Source organism: Aquarana catesbeiana, linkage group LG03, assembly GCF_042186555.1.
Source record: "Aquarana catesbeiana isolate 2022-GZ linkage group LG03, ASM4218655v1, whole genome shotgun sequence".
NCBI lineage: Eukaryota > Metazoa > Chordata > Amphibia > Anura > Ranidae > Aquarana > Aquarana catesbeiana.
This window is the reverse complement of record NC_133326.1, coordinates 536538591-536556382: the sequence shown is the minus strand read 5'-3', so window position 1 is coordinate 536556382 and position 17792 is coordinate 536538591. Positions and strand designations below refer to the sequence as shown.

At 44.0% G+C, this 17792-nt stretch overlaps 2 protein-coding genes across 5 annotated transcripts in view; both read right to left on the bottom strand.

Annotated features, from left to right (window-relative positions):
- Nucleotides 1-17792, bottom strand: part of PLEKHA5 (pleckstrin homology domain containing A5) — a 619814-nt gene that overhangs the window by 234301 nt on the left and 367721 nt on the right. The gene's annotated exons all lie outside the window — the stretch shown is intronic.
- The window catches only part of AEBP2 (AE binding protein 2), a 50594-nt gene that overhangs the window by 26133 nt on the left and 6669 nt on the right, over nt 1-17792 (bottom strand). The gene's annotated exons all lie outside the window — the stretch shown is intronic.

The window sequence follows — 17792 nt, the reverse complement described above, 5'->3', positions numbered from 1 at the left end:
ACCCACACATTATTAGCCAGAAGGGCTTAGAACTCATACATTATTAGCCAGAAGGGCTTAGAACTCATACATTATTAGCCAGAAGGGCTTAGAACTCATACATTATTAGCCAGAAGGGCTTAGAACTCATACATTATTAGCCAGAAGGGCTTAGAACCCATACATTATTAGCCAGAAGGGCTTAGAACCAAACACAATATTAACCAACATAGCTTAGAATCACCACATTAGCAGCCAACATAGCTTAGAACCAACACATTATAAGGCAGAAGAGCTTAGCACCAACACTTTACTAGCTAGCAAAGTTTAGAACTAACACATTACTAGCCAGCAGAGCCTAGAACCAACTCATTACTACCAGGAGTAGTTATATAAAACTAGCCAGAAGAGCTTAGAACCAACAGTACAGTGATCTCTAAACACATCCTTGAATTAACAGCTATTACAAATTGCTTGGCAGAACAGCTCAGCACTAAATGTCTCATTGTGCTCACTAGCAGGTGGTAAGCAGTACCTGGACTCTTATTATTACTCTTATCAGTATTTAAAGCAGTAGTAAACTGCTGTTTGATTTTTAAATCCTGCAAGGTAAAGCCACAATGTGCTAGCATGCATCACATACTAGCATATTATATGAAAGTTGCCTTAGAATGAAACCCTCCAGTGGTGCGCTGTCACCACTGAAGGCCTTTCCATCTTCACCCGGTCTTCCTTCCTGGTTTATGGACTCTGGCTGTGTGAGTGGCTGGAGCCCTGATGTTGTCACTCCCGCGTCACTGTTCACGGCACAGGACTCTGAAGAAACGGCACGGTATGCCGTTCCATCAGAGCGTATGTGCTGGCGACACCATCGGTTGCATCAAAAGTAAAGATTACCTAAACAGTGAACATTTAGCAGATATTTAGTATACCTATTAGGAAAGTCTTACTGTAGGCTTACCTATGGGTAAAAGTCATGAATGGGAGTTTACTCCCTTTACGAGGCAGCAGGAATATTGTAAGCTAGAATTGTGCAGTTTGCTATTCCTACTTCCCTCCTAACATACTTATTGCTTGGCTCTCCTGCTGTCCCTCTTATGCCAATGATTTCAGTCAGACTCAGAACAGATATACAGATAACCTCACCATTTTCCAACTTTATGGGGTTTGAACGCTTGAATGAAAAGAATATGAGAAAACATGAAAAAGTGAACTTCTCTTCTGGGCAACCCAATATTTCGCCCGGGCCTAGAGTCTTCTACCACATTTCACTGGTGTATTTCCCACACCTTTCATCTTTTTTAATCACTGGCCGCACTGCACACACCTTGACAGAAATTAGGGAAACATTCCAAGCAACACCCACTGAGCTTTTCCAGTTTCTACAAATTAAACACTGGTTGACTGCCAGAATTATGAACAAAGACATGTCAATCCAACTCTCTAAACACATTTGTCACCCCACACATCTTTGTCCCAAACTTATCTGAGTACTTTACTCGCAGCTGAAGGATCTCAAAAACCCTGGAGGTCACGCCTATGTCTGTAAGTGTAAACATGACCATAAAAGTGGTTGTAAAGGCAGAAAGTTTTTTTACCTTAATGCATTAAGAACAAAAAACTTCTGTTTGTAGCAGCCCCCCTAATGCTTACCTGAGCCCCCTCTCAATCCAGCGATGTCCACCAGTGCCTCAGCCATCCGGGACTCTCCCTTCTGGTTGGCTTAGACACAGCAGTGGCGCCACTGGCTTCGGCTGCTGTCAAAGTTACTTAGCCAATGAGGAGAGAGAGGGGACAGGGCTGAACCACGGCTCCATGTCTGAATGGACACGGAGCTGCAGCTCGGCAGCCCCCATAGCAAGCTGCTTGCTGCCCCAGCCAGGGACCTGAGAAGAGGAGAAGGATCTGGGCTGCTCTGTGCAAAACCACTTCACAGAGCAGGAGGGCTGCTCTCTCCCAGGGGACATACTTCCCACATAGTGGTCATGCTCTATGCTTTCTAGATTTTGGGCGAAGGTCCTAAAACTGTTGCAAACGTTGTTAACCCACCCCTTTCCCACAGACCCTTGGTGTGTTCTTTTGCATTTGAAACCTCCAGACCTCACAAGATTACAATTTAAATTGGCCATATATGTTCTGCTAGTGGCAAACGATTGCGAAAACTTGGAACTTCGTCGCATAGACAATTTTTTCATCAATGAACAGCTCACTAGCATTCTCCTAGATACACACAAGAATTTCCAAAAAAAAAAAAAAAAAGGGCTTTGTGGATCAGTGTTAAAGGGGTTATAAACCCTCTTTTTTTTTTAAATAACAAACATGTCATACTTACCTCCACTGTGCAGTTCATTTTGCACAGAGTGGCCACAATCCTCGACTTCTGGGGTCCACCAGCGGCGCTGGTAGCTCCTCCCCGCATCGAGCGTCCACGTTGGAGAAGGGTCCCCTAAGGGGGACACCCGTGTGGGTGCGCTCCCGAGACCTACATCTGTGTACCTTCACACAGAATGCAGGACTCAGCCTTGCCCCCGCATCATTGGATTTGACAGCAGCGGGAGCCAATGGCTGCGCTGCTATCAATCGATGCAATCAAGAGCCGAGACAACGGGCAGAGAGGAAGAGCGTGGCTCCGCTGAAGGAACGAACGGGCTTAGGTGAATAAAATGGGGGGGGGGGGGCTAGGGGGCCGGTCAATGTCAGAAGTTTTTTTCACCTTAATGCACAAGATGCATTAAGGTGAAAAAACACGAGGGTTTACAACCCCTTTAATTGTGGTGTCAAATTTAGATTTAGTTTTAATCATAGTCTTGACTAAAAAGCCATTTTTAGTTTTAGCCCTAATTTAGTCATCTGCAATTGTTTTAGTCGTATTTAGTCGACTAAAATCAAATGGGTTTAGTTAAAACGTAATGCATTAAGGATTTCTCTAGAATTCCCAAACTCATATTCCCGGGGAAAAAAAAAAAAAAATCGAATGTTATTTATGGTATTAAAGTGGTTGTAAAAGCAGGTGTTTTTTTTTTTTTTGGTTTTTTTTTTTTTTTTTATCTTAATGCATTCTATGCATTAAGATAAAAATGCCTTCTGTGTACAGCAGCCCCCCTAATACTTACCTGAGCCCCCTCTAGATCCAGTGATGTTGCCTGTGTCTCAGCTGTCCAGGACTCCCCTCACCATTGGCTGAGACAGCAGCGCAGCGCCACTGGCTCCCGCTACCAAAGTCAGTCACAGCCAATGATGAGAGAAAGGGGGCGGGGCCTGGCTGCGGCTTTGTGTCCAAATGCACACACAGAGCTGCGGCTCGGTGCCCCCATAGCAAGCTGCTTGCTGTGGGGGCACTCAACAGGAGGGAGGAGTCAGGAGAGCCGAAGAGGTACCCAAGAAGAGGAGGATCTGAGCTTCTCTGTGCAAAACCACTGCACAGAGGTGGTGAGTATAACATGTTTGTTATTTTTAACAAAAAAAACAAAAAAAACAAACTAGACTTTATGGTGGTCTGAGGAGGCCTCTAATGCTGCACAGTGCTCTGGACGGACTGAGGCCTCTAATGCTGCACAGTGCTCTGGACGGTGGTCTAAGGAGGCCTGTAATGCTGCACAGTGCTCTGGACGGACTGAGGCCTGTAATGCTGCACAGTACTCTGGACAATGGTCTGAGGAGGCCTGTAATGCACACAGTGCTCTGGACGGTGGTCTGAGGAGGCCTCTAATGCTGCACAGTGCTCTGGACGGTGGTCTAAGGAGGCCTGTAATGCTGCACAGTGCTCTGGACGGTGGTCTAAGGAGGCCTGTAATGCTGCACAGTGCTCTGAGGAGGCCTGTAATGCACAGTGCTCTGGACGGTGGTCTGAGGAGGCTTGTAATGCTACACAGTGCTCGGAGGCAGCCTGTAATGCACATTGCTCTGGATGGTGATGAATCTGGACCTCGGGAGGCCTATAATGCACAAGGCTCCAGATGTAGCCCTGAAATGCTGCACAGTGCTAAGCATGGTACACCACTAACCAAGCTATGGTCGCTACCTTGTATGCTGGGAGGGGAAGCACTCATGGGCTTTACAGGCAGAGCTCAGAGGAAAGCGGAAGGTCAAGGCGGTAAATGTTCCACAATCACATTTTCTTCTAGTTTTCATTCGTTGACAAAAATGGAATTGATGCTTGTCAATTGACGAAAATGTTGGGTCATTTTCGCTTTCGTCACTGGAAATATGCAGCTGACAAAAATGACGAAATTAACACTGCCGTGATACAATACGCCCACCCCTCTATGTCCCCCAAATGCTACGCACTGCTATAGATACTGAATGCCCTTGGTTTCTGGCTGGAGTGTCCCTGATATCCTGCTTTTGTTCTCCCCTTCGTTCCATTCTGTTCTCTCCCCCTCCCTTTTTCTTCTCTATGTCCCCTGTTCTGGGAGGCCAACTACTATGTCTCTTAACTATTCTCCGTGCAAGGCCCAACTCTCATACCTACACTGAGAGTGTCTCCCAGTTTATGGCCACTATACGTTTGCCCTCCTTCCATTTTCTCCCGCCTCACCTATCCCTGTAGCTCATAAGTATATTGTTACTGTAAACCTAACATACTATGTCATACTTCTTGATCTGTATCATAACCGTTACTGTCTTCTATGGCTCACAGCTGCACTCCTTTTAACAATGTTGATTACTTGTGAACATTTGTACAGGTCATACCATGTACCTTCCAAAACATTAATAAAAGACCTGTTAAAAAGGGAAAAAGTGACCTTTATGTTTTTGGCCCAAACTCCAGATCAGAGCTCACCTGGCACATGCAGGATCAGTCACTGTAAATGTGACCCTGCAACGTCATCCCTCCTGACATGTCATCTGCTGTCACATCAGATACATGCTGTAGGGCCAGTTATAGTATTGGTTGCCAAATTGTACAATTCCAGGAGGTTAAAGGCGCATGTCTTCACGCACATTTTACAATGCATGGTCGCAGCACATGGGAGGACAATGGTGAGCTGTGGTGTGTACTGACAGTTCATTCAAATCGCATCAACATGCTACACAACACGTGTTCATTCACTCAAAACAGTGCAAAAGTGTGGAAAGGCTCTTATACATATTAAACTCAATTCAAGCGGTTTTTATTTTATGGTGGATGGAATGAAGGCGGGCTGTCTGATGAAATGATGTAACAGGCAGGAAGGGAGGTGAAATCTTTTAAATTTGGACACATTTTAAGTAAGGCTTTGGTAGGGGCACTTCAAAAATAAGTGCAACTGCGGCCCTTTGCATGCCTTTATCTGGGCCCTGGGGCACTATCCCTCCCACATTAACAGTGGGGCATAATTCCTGTCACTGACATCAAAAATGGGGCACTATTCCTCTCACCGACACCAATGATGGGGCATGGTTACCAACGCCAGAACATTTTCTACTCTGAAAAATAGCAAACTGGCCCTTTGTTTATGCAGGTATAACTAATACTAGTTATACCATGGTCCTTGTTCACAGGCATCGGATTGGGAATTTTTATCCTCATGTGTCAATGTACATTACCCCCAGTGGCAGCTTGGAGGTCAGTGGTATGACCAATATAGCACACATACATATAGTATAAAAAAGGTACTTACCCACAAAACCATTGCTACTTACCAGAGAGCTCTGTAATCATGTTTACCCGCCTTTACCATTCTACCCCGCTTGCGTTTACCTAATCAAGCCATCATCGCCACTGACAATGAACGGCTGACCCAGATTGCACAGCTTGCTGTTGTTCAGCACGACCCAAGTGGCTCTTCCTCTCTCCTCGGCTGCAGCACATTCCACCACTAAACTGACCCTGCAACATGCAAAGAGAGAAGCTGGTTCCTTCACTCTCCAAGCCACACAACCCGCGCCACATCTGCCATGCTACTGACCATTAGAATTTTAGGCCTTTATGCAGCATTAGGTCCTTCTACGGTGATTTTGATATTTCACAGCCACACCCGGTTATGTGTTTAGGATATGGATTTCGAAGTGCTCATCCCCTTTATAACCATGTTCTTCTGGGTATGTTTTATCCCCGGTGATTGGTTATTAGGTGTACCCCTATTGTGACCATAGTAGTTTTTGTGCCCTGGTTTTTATTTTTTCCTTCTTTTTTTTCACACCGTCTGTTAGATATGGTCCTGTATGGTACATTTTATATAGGAGGATGGTACCTAGAATTTGCACAATATATCTTATCCGGGCATGTCCTCCTTGTTTACAGGTTAGACTTTAATATATTGATTGATGTACTTTATTTGGCCTAAGGGCACAATCTGTTAATATGCAATCTACCCTGTTGCTTTGCCTTATTGCATACTGCCAACTTCTATTACAAATGTTGATCCTTTTCTTTTTTTCTTTTTTTTTTAATGTACGTGTGGGTTTTTTTTGTATTATTGTCTCATACAAAATTTCTATAAACAGTGATTATACAAAATAATAAATGAATGGGACTGCTTGCACAGGGATACACAGAAAACCAGCGCCTCCCAATGCAGGCAAACGTGGCCCTCGCACAGGCGTACATTATAGCACGTCTGTGTGAATAAAGCCTAATAATTACTGTAGCAACTTCAACCACAAGCTGAAAATAGCATTGCACCATGCTTCAATATGAAGCACCAAGAATGTCATCAAGCAGTTAGTGTGCTGTAACCAGACATAACGTAAGACTCAATGACACAAATCTACAGGATAAGGAGCATGCATGCATCAACGTTCCACAAAGTACAAAAGTAATTTACAAAACAAAAAACTCACACATTTAACCACTTCCATACTGCGCCTATTCTGGCACTCCTCTCCTACATGTAAAAATCAGTTTCATGAATAAAAAAAAAAAAAAAACAAAAAAAAAACAAAAAAAAACCAAAACAGTAAAGTTAGCCCAATTTTTTTGTATAATATTAAAGATGTTAGGTTGAGTAAATCGATACCCAAAATGTCATGCTTTAAAATTGCGCACACTCGTGGAATGGCGCCAAACTTCGGTACTTAAAAAATCTCCATAGGCGACGCTTTAAATTTTTTTACAGGTTACCAGTTTAGAGTTACAGAGGAGGTCTAGTGCTAGAATTGTTGCTCACGCTCTATCGCACGCGGTGATACCTCACATGTGTGGTTTGAACGGTGTTTACATATGTGCGCGGGACTTACGTGTGCATTCGCTTCTGAGCGCGAGCTACCAGGAACAGGGGCGTTTTTAATTTTTTTTTTATTTTACTTTATTTATTTTTACACTTTTTTTAAATCATTTTTATTCCTATTACAAGGAATATAAAACATCCCTTGTAATAGGAATGGTTCATGACAGGTCCTCTTTATGGAGAGATGCGGGGTCAATAAAACCACTTGGAAAGCATGAGGAAAAAAAAAAAAAAAAAAACTTATCCACAATCTCATACTTACCAGCCGCAATCGCAGCTTTGTTTACAACCATGACCCAGACGTGAAGTCATAACGTCACGCCCGGCCCTCCGACGATCATAGAGACGACTGGAAATCTCTATGGTCATCATCCAATGGCACGGGGGAGCCCGGAAAAGCACCGGATGGCGACGGGAGGGGGAATTTCCCCTCCCATCGCCTGAAAGAACAATTAAGCGGCGGAACTACTGCTATGATCGTTCTTATGGTGCTCAGAATTGCTGGCTGAAAACAAAGATATCTGGATGACTGTAGCTGCAGGCATCATTCAGATATTCCCACTGAAAGTCAAAGACGTCAAATTACATCCTTGGGCTGGAAGTGGTTAATGCACTAAGTGCAAACTTTGTTTTAAGAATCAGACTGTTCACCAGGATACTATACTGATAAAAGTTGCCCAGATTTGTAAAGTGATTACACTACTGTGCAAAGGTTTTAGGCAGATACGAAAAAAAAAAGCTGCAAATTAAGAATGCTTTCAGAAATAGAAGTGTTAATAAAAAATAAACTATCAATTAGCAAAATGGAAAAGTAAATGAACAGAAAAGAAATCCAAAGCAAATCAATATTTTGTGTGACCATCCTTTGCCTTTAAAACAGCATCAATACTTCAATTCTTCTGCATACACTTCCACAGTTTTTGAAGGAACTCAGCAGGTAGGTTGTTCCAAACATCTTGGCGAATGAACCACAGATTATCTGTGGATGTAGACTGCCTCAAATCCTTCTGTCATTTAAAGGGGTTGTAAACCCTTGCGTTTTTTCACCTTAATGTATCCTCTATGCATTAAGGTGAAAAAAACTTCTGGCAGTGACCAGCCCCCCGTTTTACTTACCTGAGCCCTTTCATTCACTCGGTGGAGACGCGCTCTCCCTCTCTGCGCGGATCCTGGCTCTTGGATAGATAGTAGCGCAGCCATTGGCTCCCGCTGCTGTCAATCAAATCCAATGAGGCAGGCGCCGGGGGGGGATGGGGTTGGGCCGAGTCCGAAATTCGTGTCTATGGATGCAAATGCTAGACTCGGGAGCACACCCACAAGGTAACCCCCCCCCCCCCCCCCCGGGAGAGAGCTTCTCCTAGGGGGTTATCTGATAGGAGCAGCGAGAGCCGCCAAGGGACTCCAGAAGTCAGGGTTCAGGGCCACTCTGTGCAAAATGAGCTGCACAGTGGAGGTGTAAAGTATGACTTTTTTTTTTTAAATAACAAAGATGAAGCTTTACACTTTAATGTAATCCCAGATTGCGTGATATTAAGACTAGGGGGCCAAACCATCACTTCCAGGACTCCTTGTTCTTTACACTGAAGATAGCTCTTAATGATTTTGGATGTATGTTTGGGGTCATTTTCATGCTGCAGAATAAATCTAGGGCCAATCACATGCCTCCCTGATAATATGGTATGATGGATAAGTATCTGCCTGCATTTCTCAACATTGAGGACATCATTGATCCTGACCAAATCTCCAATTCCATTTGCAGAAATGCAGCCCCAGACTTGCAAGGAACCTCCCCCATGCTTCACTGTTGCCTGCAGACACTCATTGTAAAGCTCTCCAGCACTTCGGTGAACAAACTGCCTCCTGCTACTGCCAAATATTTCAAAATTTGACTCATCAGTCCAGAGCACCTGCTGTCATTTTTCTGCACCCCAGTGCCTATGTTTTCATGCATAGTTGAGTAGCTTAGCCTTGTTTCCATGTCGGGGGTAATGAAGACCAATTCTGGCTACACATTTTTATACAGATGGGTGTACCTGGGTCTCGCTTGTTTCTGCTAGTTCTGTGCTGGTGGCACTGTGGACATCTGATGTTGAAGGGAAGCATAATGCGTCATCTGCTGCATTAACCACCTGACCACCCACAGTACATTGGTCATTACTTACGTCAAATACCGTTGTTATGGCAGCTAGCTGCCATAACCCTTGGTATCCTTTTGTACTGTAGGTAATCCTTTTTCAGATAAAAGTGATCCCAGCAGCGGATTCGCCGTAAGATCACTTTTACAGGCGGCGAGAGAAAAAAAAAAAAAAAACAAATGTAAAAGTCACACGCAGAAGCAAAAACGCATATGTAAGTCACGCCAGCATATGTAAAACGGTTTTCAAACCACACATGAGGCATTGCCACGATCGTTAGAGTGAGAGCAATCATTTTAGCACTAAAACTCCTCGAACTCTAAACAGGTAATCTGTAAAAAATTTTAAAGCATCGCCTATGGAGATTTTTAAGTACTGTAGTTAGTCGCCATTCCACAAGCGTGCACAATTTTAAAGCATAACATGTAAGGTATCTATATTCAGCGAAACATCTTTCCACTAGATCGCCGAATACAGTGCGATATAAGATATTATAAACAATTGCCATTTTATGATCTAGCTAGCGTCTGTTAAAAGAAAATATATAATGTTTGAGGGTTCAAAGTCATTTTCTAACAAAAATACTAATTTAAACTTGTAAACAAAAAGTTCCAGAAAAGGCCTGGTCTTAAAGTGGTTGTTTCCTTGGCCAACCACTGCATCTACGGTCCTCAATGTCGCCAGATCAATAGTGTCCTCAATGTTGAGAAATACAGGCAGATACTTATCCATCATGCCATACTATCAGGGAGGCATGTGATTTGCCCCAAATTTATTCTGCAGCAGGACGACGACTCCAAACATAAAGCCAATGTCATTAAGAACCATCTTCAGTGTAAAGTAGACAAATAGTCCTGGAAGTGATGTTTTGGCCCCGCACAGAGCCCTGGTCTCATGCATGGAGTCTGTCTGGGATTACATGAAGAAACAGAAGGATTTGAGGCAGCCTATATCCACAGAGGATCTGTGGTTAGTTCTCCAAATGTTTGGAACAGCCTACCTGCTTCCTTCAAAAACTGTGCGCAAGTATACATAGAGGAATGGATGCTGGTTTGAAGCCAAAAGGGTGATCACACCAAATATTTTGATTACTCTTCAGTTTGCATTTGGTAAATTGATATAAACAATCGAGAGATTAGATAGATATCTCTCGATTGTTTATATCAATTTACCAAATGCAATCGAGAGATATCTATCTATCTAATCTCTCGATTGTTTATATCAATTTACCAAATGCAAAGTGAGCTAACTAAAGAGTAATCCAAATCAAAATATTTGGTGTGATCACCCTTATGGCTTCAAACCAGCATCCATTCCTCTAGGTATACTTGCGCACAGTTTTTGAAGGAAGCAGGTAGGTTGTTTTATTTATATATATATTTTTAAAGCATTCTCGCTTTATAGCATTTCTTCAAACCTGCCTAAAACACAAATCACACGGGAATCATATCAGGAAATAACTGAATAATGTTGCAGCCGGTATACACCCTGTCACAGCAGTTACATCACAGTTACAGAAGGCCCAGGGGAATTCTGGGAAGGAAATAAAGGCAATAATTCATCACATGGGATCTACATTTTCTGTGTATGTTGAAGGCCCTCCAATATACTGAAAAATATTGTATTCAAGTCACTATAGCGTAAATACCTGTAAAGATAATATTCAGTTTATACATGCCTGTTTATATATATCTCACATTTCATCCTTTCCCCAAATTTACATAAGGGCCAAGCTGTCCACGCTCCTAACACCTAGGCTGATTAGCCTGTCTAAGAAAACAGGCACCTGGTAACTCTTCCAGGGCAGCATCTGAGATAGAGCTCCTCCCACCTACAAACAGGAAACAATGTCTGCCATTATAAAAAGTTGGCACACACCTGCATGCCTTAGTAAATATAAAAATACGGAAGGAACAAGTGATTACAAAGCCTTCTCACAGACAAAATAATTTTAAAGTTTCTCTTTTTTTTTGGGGGGGGGGGGGGGTGTAACGAGTGCTGCCCTGTAAACTTTCTACAAGTTACTAAGTACCTAACTCTGTTTTCTCAAGTTGTCTTTCAGGGCGGCGTCTGAGAGGACATAGCAAGAAATACTTACCAGAGAGGGTCCACAGCCTGGAGGACTTTCCTACCAGAAGTTTAATCTGGACTGAACAGGCAGTCAATGCAATAGTGCCCTACAAAGGTTTAAAAGCTCAACCATGTCACTGCCCTGCAGATCTGCTCTAGTGTGGCCACTGTTTTTTCTGCAAAAGAGGAGGCCCAACCAAGCTCTGGTAGAGTGGACTGTGATGGCACTGGGAGGAGGTAGGCTTGGAGACTGATAAGCCAGCAAGATTCCCATCCTGATCCATCTTGTTATTGAGCTCTTTGAAGCTTGTGCTGGCCTCCATTTGCTCCCAGAGTATAAGACTAATAGAGATGAAGCCTTCAGGCAGTCTTTGGTCCTTTCCAAGTAGGCTATAGGGATCCTCCTGACACCTAACTTGGAGTAGGTTTCCCTTTTTGCTGCCATTAAGGTTAACTGGGAGGGATGGTATGATAGTGTCCTGTGAAAGTTTGAGGGGACTTTTGGCAGGAAGGCTGGGTCAGGCGAGAGGATTATTTTAAGAGGATCATACAGTATGGCTCCAAAATTGACAGTGCCTGTATCTCACCGATTCTCCTGGCAGACACTAGACATACTAGTAGTACGGTTTTTAGGATGAGCGTTTTGTCCAAACACTCGTCTAGAGGATCAAAGGGAGTTGAGGAAGCCCTTTAGCACTGTAGATAGATCCCACGAGAGGAATTTTATATGACTTGCTAGTTTTGATTCGCTTACCAAAAAAAGGAATCGTTTTATCAATGGGTCTTCAGCTAGTTTTACATCAAAGGAGGATAAAGCCACCACCTGTACTTTTAACGCGTTATAGGTTCCTGTCTGCGCCATCTTGGAGAAAGTCCAGCACAGTCGGACTAATTTTTTCCCTCGACCCAAGCACCAAGATTCAAAATATTTCTGTAGCTTTTCAACAATGCAGAGTGACTTTCTTTCTGCTGGCTAAGATGGTATCCACTACCTTGTCTGAAAGATCTTTGCTCTGTAACATTACCCCCTCAGTAGCCAGGCTGAAAGCTTCAGTATTTTGATGTTCAGGTGCCGGATTAATCCCCGAGTTAGCAACTCTGTCTTGTCCAGTAACGATAAATGTTGCAGACAGCTCATATTCGTTAGATGACTAAATAACGCTCTTTGGGGCCAGTATGGTGCAATCAGAATGACCGTGGCCTTTTCCTTCATTTTTTCTATGATTCTGGTTATTAGAATTGCTGAAGGGAATGCATAGGGGAAATAATCAATCTTGGGCGAAGGAGTTCACCCCCATACTCCCAATCCCTTGGGGAAAGGGAAAAGAATGTTAGACCTATTTGCGTCAAAACACAAGGTCCCATCGAAGGTGTCCCCCAGATCGGAGTGATCCAGTTGAAAGTTGACTGGTCCAAGGTCCATGTTTCTGCTTAGGTATTCTGCTAGTGCTCTCTGTCTCTTTCAGGTGAAAAGTGGATATCAATTCTGTATTAGTTTCTGCCCATGTCAGAATCATGTCTGACAGAGAAAGGAGTTGAGATCTATTTCCCCCTTCCCTGTTTATATATGCTACAGTGGTAGCATTGTCCAATCGTATTTGAATGTGTAGGTCCTTGATCAGCGCTTGGAATGATTTTAGTGCTAGATGCACAGCTTCCATCTCCCTCATGTTCGATGAGGCTAGTGACCATTCCTGACTCCTTGGGCTAAGAACTCTGCCCAGTGCGCTCCCCAACGTTGAGCCACCACTGCAGAGACAATCGACCTATTGTGGGACTTTAATCGAGATCTCCATGGTTCGCAGGTTCCTGTCTCAATGAGCCAAGATGAGGTTCTGTAGAGGCCTTGTGTGCAGTTGTGCCCACGTAATTGCAGGTATAGAGGATGTTATGAGGCCCAGTACCTTCATGCCGTTCCTGATAGTGATCAAGTTGGGGTAACATGGATGCTACCTCTTCTGTTAACCTGCTTTGTCTTGTGGGAGAAAAATCTTTGTTTCCTTTGCATTCAGCGCATACCCTAGATAATTTACCTTTTGACTGGGGCGGGGGGGTTATGATTTTTGGCTGTTTATGATCCAACCTAAACTTTATTAGGTAACTGATGCTCGATTGGAGGTTGCCTGTCAGGATTTCCTTTGTGCTGGCGAAGAAGGGGGAAGTCATCAAAGTATAGCAGGACTCCTATTGCCTTAGTCAAGCTCTTCAGAGCTTCTACCAGGATTTTGGTGAAAATTCTGGGTGCTGAAGAAATGCCGAAAGTCACAGAGATGTACTGGAAATGCAGAGTGGTTTCTGGTCATTGTGGTGATCTTTCCTTTTTGGTATGTATACAGGTAGGCATCCAGCAGGTCTACAGTTGCCATGAAGACTCATGGCAACAGTAAGTTTCTCACTGAGTAGATGGATTCCATCCAGAATTTTTTGCATTTCATTTTCTTGTTGAGGGGTTTCAGGTTCAGAATGAGCCTGTGCTTTCCAGATGGTTTCTTCCTGGTGAAGATGTGCAAGTAGAAACCGTCGCTTAGTTTGTCCTGTGGGACCGAAGACCTAGGTAGGATAGAAACCCCTCTGCCTTCACTTTGTCTTTGGGGAGGGAGGTCACCAAGGACCTGTTTGGCTGAGTGCCGGAAAATTGTACAGTATAACATACCGTGTGAAGGACAAGCTTGTTTGTGGTGATGTCTCACCATTTGTTTAGGAATGATGAGAGTCTGCCCCCGCCTGTAAAGTGTCATTGCTTTCCGGCGTTGGCCCCAGGAGGCTTAAGGATAAAGTCTTCTCTATACTTCCTCCTCTGAAAGGGCTAAAGCTTTTTGTTTCATTTTGCCTGTAACCTTTCTTCTGTTGACAAAATGGCACTTTGCTTTACTTTTATTTCAGCTGACCTGTAGAGGACCTCTTCCAACTGGACCAAAAAGAAGATTGTCTGTGAAGAGGATACCGCACAACTTGTCTTGGAGGCGACATCCCCTGTCCACTCTTCAAGCCACAAAGCCCTCTTTTATCAATGCCATGGTCTTGACTGCCTCAGCGGAAGCCACCACCCTTGTCAGTGTTGGAATTTACTTTAGCAATTAGAGGTTTTTCAGCTAGTTTAAACATAGTAGCAGGATTCTTGCGGTGCATGTGGATGCAATCACAGGGTTAAAATTTGATGCCCCTGCTTCCTGTGCCCTCTTTAGCAGGAACTCTGCCTTCTTGTCCATGGGGTTTTGCCAGGGTTCCAGAGTCCTAAAAAGAGGTCCGACTTGTTAGCTAGATTTGAGAGCGATGCGTCTACCTTAGGGCATTTAGCACAGATTTGAGTGTCGTCTTCAAACAGATAATTACATGTTATAGCCATTGACGTAAACAGTTTCTTTTCAGGTTCTTCCCATTCCTTTTTGATAATGTATTTTCAAATTTGATGGACAGGGAAGGTCATGGGTTTCTTGGGCTGCAGCCCTTTGTACATCTTATGTAAAGACAACTCGGTTCTCTCCTTTTATTCCCAGGGTGTCCGTAATTGCCCTGAGCAGCTCCTCTGTTGGAAAGAGGGAGGCTCTGAGAATTTTCCTCTTCGCCACCCGAGTCTGCCACCAATTTACTGATACATTTTTGACATAAGGGTTTCGTCCAATCTAGTGATAATATGTGACTGCATGAAACACATGCTTTACTGCTGGTCCTGGCCTTTTTTTCCTTCAGGGGCTTTTGTCCGTGAAATAAGCAAGAAAGACAGATTGAGGTGAGGAGGTAGAAAGAACCACTGATTTACCACTATGATGGCCAGAGGCGCATAGTGGTTAGGCAAGTACAGAGGTGGCTCACACATACTCTGGCTTACCTTGGAGCTGTCCTGGCTTGCAGGATATGCAGGGCAGGGTGATGCACCGTTCAATATGATTGGCCCAAGAGAACTTCCAGGAACTCTTTAAGGCTCCCCTGTTCTCTGCTGTGGCCCCACCCCTAGCAATCCTGATAGAAGTATGGGTGGACACATACCAACATATGGTTTCCAGCAACCCGTGTTCTGTTTTTATCTTAGAGGAATGCTATTTCCAGGGCCCCTGATCGCTGCTTGCGAGCTGGAAGTGATGTCATCGCCATGTACCATGTTCTAATGTCCCCCTCAGTGCCTGGGCGCCCAAAAAGATGGCACTGTCCAGAAATGCATCACCAGAAGCTCCGCCTACATGGAAGTGAGATGAGCGATGTCCCAGGACTCACCTGCCGTCATCCTGCTGCACCCACAAGGAGGGAGAGAGAAGCGGGGCGGGCTGCCAGAAGCCTGCAAACGACTCTGCCAGATCCAACTTTGCACCTTGCACTGCAGAGCAGGAGAGGAATACAGGGCGACATCCCGAGATGCAGTTCGGCTAGGGGGACAGTTGTTTATCACCCCCCCAGTGGGGGCGAAACCTCAAGATGGAGAGGAGACCCTCTGGGGGGGCTCTTTGGGCGCCTGGTCCTGTGCCGCATGACCCCCTCAGAGGTATTTGTGGACGGCTGGACAGGAAGTCCCCTGCAATAAACACAGGGACTAGAGGAAAAAAACAAAAACTGATGATCCTGTTGGTTTGGAGGAAACACAATATCTGAGGCATGCAGTTATGTGTAAACTTTTTATAATGGTTGACATTGTGTTTCCTGTTTGTAGATGGGAGGGGCTCTATCTCTCAAATGCTGCCTTGGAAGATTTGAGAAAGTTGTACATACTTGCCTATTTCAGCTCGCTCTTGCCCAGTCACGTGATCCTGTGTCAGCTAGCAGTAGCTACAGGGGAAAGGCGAGAGCACTTTGACAATGGCTGAAATGCCTAGAGTGGTGATGTCAACCATAGGCTCCTTTGATCCATCCATGGTTGGATTCTCCCTCCTCTCCCTTGTAGCTGCCACTGATTGGCACAGGGGAAATCACGTGACTGGACCAGCATGAAAATAGGCAAGTATATACATCTTTTTTACACAGTTTAGTCACCACAGGTGTTAGCGGGGAGGAGGGAGCATTGTTAAGATTAGTTAGGTGTAGCTTGGAATTCCACTTTAATGCTCATCTAGAATTGGTATTTCTCCCAGCTGTCTATGCCACATGCAGTATCACCTCCTGTGGGTGGATAACACCATTTGATTGACAGAGACCACTTCACAGAACTTAACGGTCATTTATTCTTGCAGGTTTTTCAAAGTGAAAAAAAATTGAGAACAGGAATAGAGGGAAATTATTTCACATTGGAAAGATATCCTCTCACTTCCTGTTAAATCAATAAAACAGGAAGTTCAAAGGAAAGCCCCCAATAAGTAGGAAAAAAAAAAAAAAGTGGTTTTAAAGGGTTTGTAAAGGTAGAAATAAAATTCACTCTCACTTAAGCCCACCAGCAATGTACTGCGGACGGGCAGCCTGTGCAGGCAAAGTGACGTACTGGTATGTTGCTGCCTGCTTCCAGGTTTATACGCCCCCCCTGCTGACACTCGCTGTACACAGCGGGAGTTTGTCAGCAAGTCCCGGCCAAAGATTCATGGCAGGGACCTGGTGATTATTAGTAAAGTGACAGTGTATAGTATTATCACTGATCACTGCATTCGTGTCACTGGTAATTTAAATGACAGTCAGTTCCCTCCCAGCATCAGTTAGTGTCAAATTTCCTGCCGCACTATCGCAGTCCCATTATAAGTCACTGATCACCGCCATTAATAGTATAACTGTAAGTAAAAAAATTCCAATTATATATACACCATAGTTTGTAGACGCTATAACTTTCATGCAAACCAATCATTATACGCTTATTGGGATTTTTTTAATGGGTATGTTTTATAGCAGAAATTAAAAGAAAAGTTATAGTATAAAAAACCCAATCGAGATCAAATACCACCAAAAGAAAGCTCCATTTGTGGAAAAAAAAATGATATAAACTTAGTTTGGGTACAGTGTTTCATGACATCATGACAGCGCAATTACCGGTTAAAGTAGCGTAGTGCGAAATAGCAAAAAAAAAAAAATGGCCTAGTTATAAAGGGTGTACAACCTTCTGCAGCTGAGGAAGTTAAATTATTTAGATGTGTCATAACGGCATTCTTGAGATTGATGTATATGGCTCGCAAGCTGATAGCCAAGTATTGGATGTCATCTAGAGTCCCTAACAAGAGACAATGGATTGAACAGGTGAACAATATGTTGATTAGAGAAAAATGTACCTACCGCCAAGACGCCTATCTTCTGTAGTCGGTGCACTTCCATCCCTGCTCCCGGATGGGGAAGAGAAGGAAGTGAAATTTTCTGCCGGGTTTGAGTTGCCATTGCATTGCCATGGAAACTAGGACGCTGGGCAGCACCATCACCTTCCAGTACTGACAGAAATGCCCTGACACTGGACATGCCCACCTGCAGGTCCGTGCATCACTGTGGAACTGAGAGCGATCACGTGACCTGCAGGTATGAAGTTGCACAGTAAAGGCAAGGGTTTTTGTTTTTTTTT